The sequence below is a fragment of the Ammospiza caudacuta genome, chromosome 3 (assembly GCF_027887145.1).
Source record: "Ammospiza caudacuta isolate bAmmCau1 chromosome 3, bAmmCau1.pri, whole genome shotgun sequence".
Classification (NCBI taxonomy): Eukaryota; Metazoa; Chordata; class Aves; order Passeriformes; family Passerellidae; genus Ammospiza; species Ammospiza caudacuta.
The window spans coordinates 43,344,324-43,359,764 of NC_080595.1; the positions used below are offsets into that span (position 1 = coordinate 43,344,324).

General features: G+C 39.8%; 1 pseudogene; it reads left to right on the forward strand.

Moving 5' to 3' along the window:
* LOC131555432 (centromere protein J-like) overlaps positions 1-7,027 on the forward strand; it is a 40,897-nt pseudogene extending 33,870 nt beyond the window's left edge.
* Positions 7,028-15,441: the final 8,414 nt, after the last annotated feature.

Here is a 15,441-nt window from a genome sequence, read left to right on the forward strand (position 1 = left end):
ATAATGCAAATGCATTATGCAAATGCATAATGCACTCTCAAGCAAACACTTAAGAGTCATTGTGTAAGTCCTGTAAATCCCAAGTATCTCATGGTGGTCATGCAGGAATATTTTGTTTACTCTGTGCCCTGCTCTAAGGTCTGCATAAAAAATTGGGGAAGTGCTTTTGAGTCTCCTTGATCTTTCAGTCTAAATAACTGCTATAGTTTGGTTGAAAATTTTTGCATCTCATTTCCCTTCTGTGGCTCACACACCCCTTAGGGTCCTACAAGTCTTGTGTCAGCCATGATTAATGGAGATGTTTGAGATCAAAACATAGAAAGGTTGGACATGCAGCAAGTAAAAATGAGCTGTTGTGCTTATTTTACTGGGCTCAGCTCAGTTGTGCTAACCTAGAGAGAGCTGGCAGGGTGGTGGGACTGAGGGATGAGAGCCTTTCAGCAGCTGCTGGCCTCACACTCTGCCCCTTGGATTAGATTTGACTTGCATTGTTGTCCAAGCACAGAGAAATGTGGGAAGCAAAACAAGACCCTAAATGCAGAGTTATGCATAAAATGTGTGTGTGTGCTTAAGTGTGTCTCTGTGGATACACCCACACACACAATTAAAAATTTTCCCAAAGTTTTAACCACTTAATGATTTGAAGATGTTTATATTAACCTAATACAAATGTATTTACACCTTTTAGGACATAAATAGCTCTGTGCAAAAAGCTGATCCTTTGAGATCAATGACAAAGGAACATCAAGAAGAGAAAACATCTAACTGCTCCATTGGTAGAAGCACAGTACCAACTGGCAGGAGGACTCTTCATCAGGGAAGACTGACACCTTTTGAAACAGACAAAGTAAGCCATCAGCAAGGTCTATTTAAACTACCTTTATTTCCTTTTTATTATATCTTTTAGAATCTGTATTGGGATCCTGATCCTCACATGGCTGCTGCTTGGCCCTCTTTCCCTGGAACTGCAGATTTTTTGTCAGTAATTATCTAAGAGGCTGTTCATACATTGAGCTATTTAGACACCTGCATGGAGAGTGTGAGTGTATGCTTTAAAACCTGCCCCCATTGTCCCAGAACAAGTTCAGGGGTGATCACATGCACCAAGAATTGGGGCACTGCATGGGCCAGTGGTTCCCAGCGAGGCCAGGGGCTTGGAGAACCAGGGGCAGCTCATGGAGTCCAGCAGGGCTCTGCCTTTCCCGCAGCCTGGGAGGAGGGCAGGCTGGGTGTGGAAGGAAGGGCCAGACCAAAATCCCAATTGTCAAAGCCCATAGTGATGAGACAGACGTGGGGTCTTGACAGGAAGTCATCCCATGGGTGAGGGCTGGGATTTGGATTAGCCAGGTGTGTGGCCAGGCACAGATATTACTGCAGTGCAATCCACCATGGAGCCAATGAAACGCAGTTCCCAAGAGAAGGGATGGAGGAACTGAGGGGGACTTGGCCCTGTCTGAGGCTTCTTCCAGCTCTTCTATCCTCCCTTCTTTCTCTGTGGAAGTTGAACCAAGCTTAGATACCTGTACAATATCCACACACAGACAGCTAAGCTCCTAGGAAGAAGTGTTTAGCATGCTCTTGCCACATCACTGATAGCTCCCATACTGAAGTGAAGCACGACTGTAAGCCAGGGCCTCTTCATTTTTCTTCAGGTTGTACATCAGACCTCTCCTACTGGAAGAAGGCATAATGGTAGGAAGTCACCTGGAGCTCTCTCACATCTGAGTGGTTGTTTTAGGGAGCCCAGCTCACCTTCCTGTGTAAAAGGTAAGATCTGTGGAAACCACCTGCCTGCTTATAGTGGTCTGCAAATGACTTGGAGAAACTGGTCCCCCAGCTCTTGACTCATAAAGAATGTGAGCCACTAAAACACATCTATGATTCTTAGAAGTATTGTCAAATTTGTATTTTACAAGAGACAGAAAGCAGATTGTGCTGCCACCTACTTACTGAGTTTCTTGTCCCAGAGGTTCAGGAGATGGGACTATGGATGTGGACTGCATTTCCTTTTGGTCAAGGACAAAGCACCTTTGGGAGGATGGACAAGCTGTTAGCCAACCTTATCAGTGCAAGTCGCAATGTATTACAAGATTCCGAGAGCTAGCATCTTTTAAAATCCTTTCTGAGATATGTATGGAAATATTATTCAGCAATTTTCATGTGCTTTTAATGACCCTTTTTGCTTTGATTTTTCTTACAGGGACACTTTTGCCCATTTCATATAGCTTAGAAGACATCTTCCTCTCACATAACTACAGGAAAGACACTTACAGCTTTGCACCCTGCAAGAACAATGAAGAAACAGAGGTATTTCACCATTTAACTCTATAAAATAGAGTTACAGTGAGTCTGTGGTATTAGTTTTCATAAACAGCATGCTAACTCCCATTCATTTGGCAGCAATATTCTCCTGGCTTTATTTTTTTGCCTTTACTCCTTATATAAGTGCAGTCTTAAAAACAATATTGCAATGGCTTCAAATAATAGGCTGGATTCCTTTGTCAATATAGTTCTGCACAGCTGTTGAACATTAAAAGATTTATGTTGTTAGTTAACATTTTAATTTTGTCTCATGAAGGAGAAGAAGCTCTTAAAAAGACAGGAAAATTGCTAAGAGCTCAGAATAAAGTGGCTTTTGTGACCCCACACTAGAGAAATGGCATAACTGCTTATGAAAACAAAGTATGTACAGACAGTCCTCCTGCTTTTCTGGATGATGAAATAAAGGTTTGAGCTACTTAAAATTGCAGTTCTTACATGAGCAGCAATTGTGTTCTTCCCATCTGTGAGGAGAAATAAAGCACACTAAGAAAAAGAAAGTATTCTGTTCCCGCCTCCTATGCTATGAAGTAGACACAGCTTTAGAGATGGATCTTGCAACTTTAAGCATGGTGTTTATAGTTATTTAGTGAAGCATATCACTGCCCTGTGGGGAGCAGTTCTCCCTATGCCTTCAGATCCCATAATTCAAAATTCACCACATCTTTAAACTGTAATTAACATCAGCTCATAACTGCCCTGGACACTGTGTGCCAGATGTCACTTGACTTTAGGCTCCTTTACACTGCCAGACTGCAAAGAGCATTTATGGTAATGGTAAACTGGAATTGTAGCATCCAGAATAGCCCTTAGTTACAGAGATAGCATCACCTCACAGCTAAGAGCCATGTAATTTGTTTTGGAAGAGTGACTCTAGCTAATACAAATACCTTTCTTTGTATATCAGTAACCCAACACCCAGAGATAGTTCTGCTCTCTGTTCCTGTGTTTATTCTCTCCATTTTGTGCAGCAGAATTTTGTCAGAATGCACTTTTATTACCTCATTTTTTTGACTTCTGCTTTGCTATCTTTTGCTTTGCAAATGCAAGAAAACTAGAATTAATGTGCAACATTTCTAGTTACAAATAAAATATAAAAATTCATTGCAAATACAAGGCAATACCAGAAAGAAGAGAATCTTTCCTCTGTGTGTGAAAGTAAATAAAATTTTTGCACCATTGTTTTAAGTTAGTGAACATATTTTTAAAATATTTCTGCTTATGTAACACTGACCTTGAAGTTTTCATAATACAACCTCCAAAATCAATATTATCTAGAACATCAAAGTTACATCAATAAAGGAGAAAACATGGGGAAGAGGTGCAGCAAAAATGGAATATTATGATGGAAAGGTAAGAGAAAATAGCTTTTTATTTTTGGTTGGGAGATATTCCCTTTTTTGTGAAAATTCTGATTAGATTGTAACAGTATGACAAAGCTGTAGTGCATCTTCTGGTTGCCTTCTTCTTTGAATATTACCAAAAGAGTTATACCATGGTAATCGATATATCCTGAACAGAAACAACTGCTGCAGAATCATCAGGAAAAATTATTAACCAGAGGCTATGCTTGGTATGAAGTTTTGTCTGACTAGTGCCCTTTTTGTAGAAGAGCATATTAATGACATTATTGCCTGCTGTCGATAAGAAGTGTCAAGCAAATATTAGGTCTGTGCGTGCAGCCAAAATTAATTCTGTAGTACTGAAGGTCCATACAGGACTACTTGGAAATAAATGGTTCTTAACCTACCACATCAGCAATCTGCGTTAATTCATCAAGTTCAGTCATTTTGATTCACACAGTCCAGAACCATGCATCTCTCAAGTGATCTGTGTACCTGTGTGGAAGATGTACAAGCATATATGAAATGAGTCTGGTCAATAACTCACTAATGTTGGTAAAGAACAAACCTGACTGTTTTCCCTATTGCCAGAGGGCTGTGCACCTTATCGTGCTTAACATTAAAACAAAGTGGTGGGGTGAGAACTTGGAACCTGTACTACAAGTAAGTTCATCTTGTGAAAAGAAAACTTCTTTTGTCCTCTTTTACACACAAAGGAGGCAAAATAATGCTGTTCTGCAGAGATGACCTTCAAAATACAAAGATGTAGCATGACTTCCTTCAAGATCCAATTTAATTGGAAGGCAGTGAGTGTGGTGCTGCTCATTTCCTTTGACTTCATCTGCATTGGATGCTTTGTGTGTTTGAAGGTAGAAGAGGAGCTTTCTGATGAACACCTAATCCTCACTTTCCACAACAGTACTAAAAAGGAAATTGATGCTGATGAAAGCATGACAATGATCAGCTTTTCCAATAGAGATATGAATAAGATCATGCCAGACCAGAGGGTGGTGGGTAACTTTTCATTTTCTTTAAGGAAAATAAAACGATTAACTGGTTTTCCAGCAAGGTTCTATAATTTATCTATATCTATCAATTCTGAGAGTAACTGATGAGGAAGGGTGTTTAACAACCCTGAACAGTGAAACTGCATCTACAAAGACAAAGTGGAAAGGCATGAAGGTAACAGTCAAAGAAGGAACAAATAGGTAGGTAGTCAAGCAGGAGACTGAACAAAGGCAAGGGGCATGGACAGCCATCTGAAGCAAGGACTGGTTTTTATACATTTTCATACATCATTTGTAGAGTAGGTAGCATGGAGGTTTCTTCCATGTGGGCATTATGTAAATAAAAATAGCTAATAACAGTGTGGACTAACGTGGAAATTAGTGAGGCCTTTGCAGCACTGGGATTTTTAAAAATTAATAGTTCATGGATGAGAGCATAGAGGTTGGAAGATGACTTTCATGTGCACACTGTTCTCCTGCACTTTACAGAGGTGAAAGTAGCATCATCTGGACACAACCATGAGGGTGAACAAGAGGAAGGAACAGCAATGTGAACATAGCTACCTTTATGGATGACAGATGCAGAATATGACCTTGAAATGACTTTTTAAAGATGGCTTACTTTTGAGCACATTGTTATGGTTGAATCTGCCTATGCAAATATTGTGAATATGCTGCTATCATCTCACTCTCCTTCCAAATTTATTACTATGCAGATGCACAGACAACTCACACTGCTTATCCATATGGCCTGGAGGTGCTGCAGTTCCCTAATAATCAGATAGGTATGCAAGACCTCACTATGTGAACTCTACGTGCAGATTTATTTCTATTATGAAAGTGTAGTTTGAATTCTGACTCCAGCAGATTGGATGTTTTCTTGCCATTTCACATTGTCTTTTGCATTTCACTTTCAGCATATTCCATCACTTCACTTCTGAGTTTCCTCCTACAAAGCAAATATAATAATGAAATGTAAATGTAGTTCTTCCAATTCTGATTATCTGATTATGCAATTCTTTAATTTCTTTTACCAGTATTGTAAATATAATTTACATCCTCACTACAATGTCAAAAAAAAAAAATCCTGACCTAGCTTTGTGTAAGGCAACCTGGAAGAACACTAGACAGACTTTTACATCATCTTCTGTACAGAAAAACATCATCCCCATGGCACACAAGAAATTGTGTTCCCAGATCACACAGTGAAATGCCTCTACAGTGATGGACTGAAGGAGACTTCTTTCCCAGATGGCACAGTAGTAAAAGTAGAAAAGTAAGTCCTGTGTAACTAACAGGGACCACATTTTGGACACAGGTACAACAACACTGACATTTAGAACTGTGGCTGGATTTTGAATAGCTGGGAAATTTCCAGATGAAGGGGAAAAGGATTGGTGAGATAACCCTTGTTATCTAACAAGGGTTTTGCAAGAATGTAGCACTGAAAATTCACTTTTACCTGAATGATAGGTGACAATTCACCACTGGCAAAATGACTGTAAAATATTCCTCATTTAGTTCTATGTAACTTTACACTGGCCAGAATAGCTTGGAGATCACCAGTTGTCAGTGTTAGCAATGTGGGTACTAAAGGACTCAGGATGAGGGCTCCTGAGCTCTATCCACAGGTGTTTGGCTCCCCCTCTAATATTGGGCAAGGACTGAGATTATCTCAGTTGGTTACAGCATGGTGCTGCTATTAAAATCAAGGCTGTGGGTTTGATCCCTGAAAGGTGTCACTTAAGGGATTCACTTAAGAGTTGGACTTGAGGGTCCTTGCGGGTCTCTTCCTAGTCACATTCTGTGAAGCTGTATTGTCTCTCTATTCCTCCATGCAAAATGAGAAAAACAGTTTTGGGACTCTTACAAATCTCTTCTGAGGAGGAGGAAGGATCCTGCTGTAAAATGGATTTTCTGCCTGCAAAATGCCTTGAGATCCCTGCATGAAGTCATGTAAAATTTGGATCTCACCATCCATTAGCTATTATTTTACGTATTGAAGTCTTTTTGTGAGACCAGATTTCTAATGCCATTCCATGTAAATCCTGAGGTTTTCCACCTGACATTATTTTCCTATTTCATTGAGTTGTGTTAGACAGCTCTGCAAGACAGGTTAATAAAAGACAGTGTTTTCTCATCACTTCATTCATTGCTACTTCTTCCAGGAACAGAGATAAACTAGTGGTATTCAGTGATGGCCAAAGGGAGAGTCACACTGCACAGTTCAGCAGGAGGGAGTGCCTGGATGGCACTGTGAAAACTCTGTTCTGCCACAGCAGACAGGAAACCAAGTACTCCACTGGTCAACTCCAAATCAAAGATGAGGAGGGTAATCTCATTTGAGATAAGAGGTGATTCCTCCCTGCAGAAGGCTGCACTGCACCTATGTAGCTTAAGGCATATTATTGGCAGGTCAGAACTGTTAGGAAGATCTAACTTGTGAAAATGAATGGATGGATCCATAGAGCTGAGATTACTTTGGCTCAGCAACTGCTGCTTAGATTGGAATAACATTACCTGAATGAAATGAAGACTGAAGGAGAGGCAGTCATGCCCTTTTTGTGTAGTCAACACTAAAACAAATGCCCACAGTATTTCTCACCAAAGGGTTTCTTTCATGGTACTGATCACACTTTTTCTAGTTTTTCTGCAATTTGTTGTGAAAGTGACTACAATGAATAGCTATGTTGTAAAAAGCCCAAATATACAGTATTTGTATGACCCCAAATATATTCAGTGCTGCCTTATGCTGACCTGTCACAGACATCTTTTGTGAAAAATCCTTTCTTGGGATTTTTCTCCCTTCTGAGAAGCTGTGGCCTCAGCAACAAAATGTAAACAATGGTTATCTGCTGCTGTGGAATGCAACAGGTGGATGCGTGATTGGTCTCCTGTGGATGTTTGGATTTACTGACCGCTCACGGCAGAGCAGAGTCTCGCTCTCTGCCGGGACACAGAACTTTGTTATTCATTCTTTTCTATTCTTAGCTTAGCTAGCCTTCTGAGAACATTCCTTCTATTTCTTTTTAGTAAAGTTATAATGTAGTATATATATCATAAAATAATAAATCAAGCCTTCTGATCACGGACCAACATTCTCGCCTCTCTCTTCATCTGCAACCCTTGTGACCACTGTCACACTGACCAAAATAAACCTACATGGGGTATTTATTTCCTGAGTTAATCATCAAAAATTGTCTGGAAATGATTAATGTTTTCTTTTTGTTTGTATTCTTTGGAGCAAAATTTTCCAGCATATATCAAGGCTTATCACGAGCTGGACATTAGACCAAAACCTGAGCAGGAGTGTAGAGAACAGTCATAGCTCTGGATGCTCCTTCCAACCAAAGTTATTAAAAAATTATATTATCATAATCTAAAAACTCTGCCTCATACATTTGAAAAGAAAATGCAACATTTATTGCATCCTAGTGATTATTCTGGATCAAAGATCTGGATCTTCTGAATCCTTCTTCTTCCTCCAACAGTCTTTCCTCTGTGTTGCTTTGTCTTTGAAATAACCTTTCCCACTATTGTTTTTATTGTTCCCATAGTGCAACAATATTTCTGGTCAGTGAATCTCTCCATCTGTAAGGTTCTTTGGATGGCACTTGATACTTAGAGGGATTAATAATTTATCAGACGCTGCTTTCAACTGCCTTCCCCATAGACTGCCTGTAAGAAAACCATATAATAGTTTGGGTTGGAAAGGACCTTAAAGATCATCCAGTTCCAACTCCCCCTGCCATGGGCAGGGTCACTTTCCACTAGATCAGGTTGCTCAGAGCCCCATCCCACCTGGCCTTCAACATTTCCAGTCAAGTGAATTTTTCCAAATCACTGAAACTCTTCTCTTGCAGAGCTCAGCTCATTACCTGCCCACTGACTGAGATATCTAATTATCTCCTTATGCTCTTCAAATTCCTGTAGTAACAAACATGCTCCCACAGCATCTGCTTTAGCCTTTTCTCGCGCCTAAGTGCAAAAATGGCAACATTATGGAATTGCTCCCTCTTTTCTGTTTCCAGAGGCACAGACAATCAACAAATCACCACTCAAATTGCAGAGCATCTTTCAAAGAAAGAGCAAGAAGCATTGCTGATATTGATCATACACATACTTCAGTTTATCAATTTAATTATGAAGCTGTGATCAGTTTCATATCAGCTGGTGTAATGATAAACTTGTATTGTTTTCCCTTAACTGCTTCATAGTACTTCTGCTTTCAACTACTGTAATAGTTAATGTATTTTGTTTTGCAAAAGAAAAGTCTAACTAAAATAAAATCAAAACATCATTCTTTTCCATGTTTCACTAAGAATTTCAGTTTGTTCTACCATATGCTGACAAAAACAGATCTATGTTGATTTTTTTCCTTAGTCAAGCATCATAAAAAAGTGAATGTTGCTAGTGTTTTCAGTTTGGTTGAGAAACTAGATGTGATACCAATGTTCTATAAAGGACCATTGTTTTTATTTCCAAGAATTCCTCTAACAAAAGGTCCCTGTTTTCCAGTTAAAATGCTGACATTCTTTTTGTTTCTGTAGTGAATCAGAAAACAGATTTTGCTCACAGCTTTTAGCCTTAAATCACTGTTTACTATTCAATAACCTGTTACTGAATCCTTGAATCCTGTGCATAAGTAATCCCACTTAATTGTAAACTAAACAAGGAACAATTTTGTTATCATGCTGCTTGCTGCTTGCTTCATTCATTAAGCACTCTTGACTCTACTCGCAGGAAACATTTTGGAATAATTTGGCCCTGCACGATGTGTGACACATGGGGAATATGTGCAAGGCAGTCCCTAGAGCTGTGCACAAGGGTGACCCTGCTGAAGATTTTGAGCGCTTTTTGCCAACCTGTGTCTGACCATTGTTTTACCAACACGCGCTTTTTTCAGGTGTTATTTTATAGCATAATAATAGATTTTTGACACAAAGGGCACACATTTGGTTTGGAAACAAGGAGGCAGCAAATTCACCTGCATGAATGACAATCTGTCAGGTATAACTGAGAATCCTTCACAGATGAGTTCTGACACATCCCACTTTGTTTTTCACAGGCTGATTCTCACACCATCTCTCCTCCACCTTCCACTTCCCTCAGTTAACCAGAAGCATGGCTCTACCATTTATAGCTCATAGCTGTAGGAACAAAAATAACCCAAGAATAATCCAAATTAAGTGTGACTGCATATTGTGCTTAAACTGTAGCAACATATATAGCTACTTCTCGATGTTTTTTTGTCCTGGAGGATTTACAATGAAATTTTCATGAATCCTTCATGGAGATGGAACACATTTGGGAATTACCACTTTTGTCTTTTCACAGGTTTTCCTGGCATTAGCAAAAACATGCTACAGCCAGTTTTTTTCATATTTAAAATATGCAGTGACTTGTGAACAGAGCTAGTTCCATTCAGACAGCCAGGGGTGTGGGCCTCTGGTCCTCATCAGAGGAAATATCTGTGTGGTTAGCTCATAGTTGCAGAAGTCAGGTGTAGATAACCACCAAATGAGTTGGGCAGACTTGCATGGAGAATGCCTAGCCTCCAGGGATTTGTTTATTTTTAGCTTCACCTTTTGCTTGGAAGGGTATTTTTGACATGCCATTTTTTTCTGCATCTAGGAAGTCAGTGTTTTTCTTGGAAGTGCTCTGGTAGTTTTCTTAGTTAGGACAGCCACCTTAGGAATGCATCCTCTTGCAGCCTGCAGGGCAGGTTGTGGAGAAGAAGCAGAAGTACACTTGGCCACCTTTTCATAAGCAAGTAAGCCAGGCACTCTCACCCGCTTTGCTCCAAGGCACATGCCTTCTGCCAGCATTCATCCCAGCTACTTGGTTTGGCCTGGAAGTGTCAATCTGCTTGCAGTTCAGCAATACTGTGGAAAAGTTTTCTTCTCACAGTGTCATCCATGGAACAGCCTAAAAACAAGGCTGTATTTTGGTTGAGTTCTAAAAGCCAGGGTTTGAATTTGTCATAAACATTCTCATGGAGATGGAACTCCCACAGCTTCTAGATATCTCTTGTATCAGAATCACCTGCCTTCATTTCCATCTTACTTTAAGGTGACTTTCTGTGCACTGCTGCATTACTAGCACATAATACTAACTCAGTATGTTACCCTGCTCTGAGCAAATTCTCTTGGCTAAGGTCATAAAGCCCAATGCAAAACCAACAGTGGACAGTAGGAAAATGCCTATTGATTCCAATGCTCTTTTCCTCCTCTGACATGTGCTGATTTAACTCTCTGATAATCTGCTATTCCACTGATGAACTCCTCCCCAATTCCTGAGGAGCAGGGCACCTTCTTATCTTGTCACTTCCCTCGCAAGGCAATAATGTTCCTTAGAAATACACATAGATTCTAAATGAAATATCACTTCCCACTGGACAATGGTAATGAGTGATGGACCCCACCTATTTTTATGAGTAGGAAATGCATTTTGAGCTACATTGTACAGAGCAATTGTCATACAGACATTTCATGAAATGTATTCCTCCCTACACAGCTAGTTCAACATACACAAAACTCAAACTAAAGACCTGTCCAACTGGGCGGTGGCATAGAGGAAAAATGCCAATGGATCTGTAGATTTTTTTCTCTCAGTTTTATTTTTCTGGAAACCTACAGTGGTGAAACCATGCAGTGTAATTGATCCTGAAGATTAGACTCCATATTTGGGGCAGCATGTTTGTTGGATGGGAGAAGAGTGTTTGATCTGAAGACCACTCTGATAAAACATTAACATATCAACCCTCACCTTCTCTCAGAAAGCAGCAAGCAGAAAAATACAAAGTGAATGGTCTGTATGCTAGACAAGACCCTTTCATAACTTGTTATTTTAGTGGCACCTTTGCTTTTTCTTTTCAGATTGAGTTTTAGACTCCAGAATGAATTACCTCTGCCTTCCAAACAACTACAGGAAAAAAGGGAAAAAGTTACACCTGGATATACTGCCTTGAGCAATGTGCAGTTGAGTTGAGAAAGGACACTTTTCTGTGGAAAAAAGCCCTTTTATTGGAATAGAAAAGTTTTTTCCCAGAGAACAAATGTAATCTTTTGATAGCTTTAATTTAACTTTAATTTTCTTGTTTTGAAAATGTCAGAATATCCTCTTTTCATTTTTTAAGAGACAATGGTTCAGGAAGACTTTTTTAAAATGCCAATTTAGTTTTAAAACTAAAAGTCCAAATGTGAAATGAAATGCTTTGCCATTGTTAAAATGTAAATTAACATAATTCAAAAGTTTCACAAGTCACAGAACAGTTCAGGATTTTCATTATTTTATGTGAATGTGGAAAAAAAATTTAAAAATCTTTCAGGAAGGAAAAATATGTTTTTCTCTCCAGTCTCACATTTGTGGTTCTCTCTTATGATGCACCTATGTCATAGCTGTCCAATGCATAGAGAAGTGTCCAGGAGGTTTTTCAGGGAGTCTGGGAAGCAGGACAGTGGGGTTAGAAACTTATGATTACTTTACCACAGGACTTTCTTTCCTGTGAATCATTTGCCCTGTAGTGCAAAATGGATTAAAAGTAGTCTGGACCATCTTACATTCTGTAGTGAGGGAATTGTTGCTTAAAAATAGAAGGGATTTGAAGCAAGCTTTAGTCCAGGGTGGGAAGAATAAGGCTCCTATTGGAAACACACTTTAGGCATCATTAATAGCTGAGACTGTGGCCAAAATTTGAACTTCTGCAAACAATGACTTTCCATATAGCAAAATAATATGTAATTCTATATTCCAATACTAATATGTATATGAATATATTTAGTGATGTTTTACAATTAGACCTGCAGTAACCTTCCATCTCGAGTTTAAACTGGTGTTGGAAGGGAGGCAGCAAGATCTAAACTTCACTGGGATTATTCCTGAGAATCCCCTTATAGATAAGAGACAGTCTGAAGTTGAACTATCTTTAGTGAGAGCTTTCCTTGAGTGAGGGTTTTACAGGCAACAGGAGGTAAACGTGGTAAGCAGTTACTGAAGTATGGTCATGATTTAATAGGACTTACATGAAACACCATGAAGGAGAAAGTAGCCTTGCTCTGTCTGTTGCAGTCAGTCATTCTTTTCAGCCCCAGAAATTTGGGGGCTTGCTGCTGAGCTTGCATACAATCCTAACGTGATGATCCCTGAAAAGTATGGTTATTTTTGCTCCCACTGTCTTTCCTGGGAATTCTTTGCTTTGTCTGCTTATTAAACAGCACTATGTCATATGCTAAGAAAAAACAGAGTAACAAACAACAAGCAACCAGAAAACAAAAGAGACAAACACACCAAAAAACTCAAGCATACCAAACTAAACAAGATTTACAGTGGCTGCTTCAAATCTTGGGGCAAACATTATTAAATTAAGAAAAAATTATGTAGTTGGACGCAGCCAACTACATAAGCAGGTAAGAATTTGGATGAGTCACCTTACAGACTGCAGTTAGCTTTGTCTTTTCTGCACTGCTTGACAATGCTATTAGCAGTGGTTCTGCTATGGAACGTGCAGCCAGTGTGTGGCAAACTGTGTCATCACAGTCTCCACTAGGTAATCATAAATTAAGCTGTTGATAATGTCTGAACAATGAAGCTTTCTTTGCTGGTTTGTTCATATCAGCTTATATTAATGAACTTCTTTCATACCTCTGGCATTCAGGGAATGAAATTAAACTTCAACATTCAGGGAATGCCAGTTTACAGGAAATTGGCTCACCAAACCTAGATATAACAAATGTCTGCTTCAATTTCCCAGATAATTAAATGCCAAGAAAAGAGAACAAACCACTTTAACTAAGAAAGAACACCTATCCACTTTTGTTAAAGTTGTATGACATATAGGCAGAAGCTCTTGAAGTGCAATTATGAAGCACTGACTGTAGGATTAGGCATTGGTCTAAATGAATGAATTTCACTCACTTCACTATGTTTAAATGTGTGCCCAGATGAACCCTCATCTTTTCACCAGCCTTCATTCCCAATGGGTTCTGTGTTCAGCCCATTCCTTAATTACTTGTAAACCCACCTGTGGGTTTGCAGACATTCTTCCACAATGCAGAAACTACCACAAGCTTCTTGTCATGTGCCCGAGTTTAACACCCACGTACTGCTGCTGCCAACCAGCACTCAGAGGCAGAGAGCTTGGAATCACAGAACCAGAATGATTCTGGTTCTGTGATCAGGTTGGAAGGAACTTTAAAGACCATTCAGTTCCTGCCATAGGCAGGGACACCTCCCGCTAGCTCAAGTTGCTCAATGCCACATCCAACCTGGCCTTCACCACGAGGAGAGCAGGATGCCATTCTCTGTGACACCATGGAACATAGAGCATTCAGTAGATAAGCATCAACAGGATTATTATCCATTGCCTGACTCTGAGCTCTGGAGGGTTTCAGGCACATGACTGGGGAGGGGTTCATCTGGCTACCTTGTCAAACCCCAAAGCTAGCATCCTTTGAGGCAGCTACACCTGCTCCTGTTAACCTCACACACCCAGAGTCAGACTGATAGAAGTTATTGTTTCACTGCAAAATGAACACTGTTGTTGGGGGTGAGGTAAGAGCAGATGTCTTATGCCACAGCAACCTCAACTATCATTTATTTTCTTGCATTTTAGTGAATATATGTTGCTAGCTGAATTTCTGCCTAAATATTTTTTATCTATACTATGCAACAAAATCCATACAGCCTTTATAATAAAAGAAACCATATCAGTTTTATAACTGTGTATTGGCCATGCATAACAACATAAGTGGCAATTTTCATGTAAGTCATGTCCAAAACTGATGAGCACCTTTATATTCATCCTGTTCCAGGCAAAAGCATGTCCATTGCATTGCTGCCTGTAGCTGCAGCTTTCATTCCCAAGGTAACCGAGTTTTTCCTCATGGTCCCTGTGCAATGGAAGAGCTGTCATTCAGGAAATTACTACATAAATCATGTGAAAATTCAAGAATGAAAACCTGCTCCTTAAACCAGAGGCCACAATGTCCTGTCTCCTGGCGCTGATTCAATATCAATGATACTGAGGTCCTCAACAAGGTCAGGACACCTTTTTCCTGTTTCTCTGCCCCAAACTTTAATTGCTGAGCATGGCTTATGTGGCATGGGATACCCCTTTCATCACTCTGTCTCAGCCGTCCTGGTTTTTCCACCTCCCAACTTCTTGGGCACCTGCAACCTACTCAATGAGGGGGAAGAGTGGAGAAAAAGAGAAAACCTGGATGTTCAGTAAACACTACTCAGCAATAGCCAAAACACTGGTGTGTTATCAGCACTGTTTTAGTTATAAAAATCTGAAGCATAGCACCATATGGGCTGCCAAAAAGAAAATTAACTCCATCCCAGCCAGACTCAGTACAGAAGTAAAAAGAGAAACTACATTAAAAAAAAAAGCACTGTATAGTGTCTAGGTGGGGGTCACCTTTTTGTTCTGAGGTTGTAGATGATCTCATGTAGCAGGATCCTGATTTCTGTGTTGGGTTGTTACAAATAAAAATTTATTACATTCACACAGATGAGTTTTCCATCATGATGTTGACCTCAGAATTCCTCTTTGCTTTGCTTGCCATTGAACATCACTTTGTAAAAGAGAATCAGAGGAGAATTCAGAGATGCAATAAAAGCCAATGCTGTGTTTCTTTATGAGAGGGAAGCAGTGTGGGGTGAAAATCAGCAGCAGCCTGGAATATCCATCTGTGCATGCTGGGCAGATAGGAGGCTGTCAGGATTCTTCAGCCACAATAGTTTTAACATTTGTATTTCCAACAGAGAGA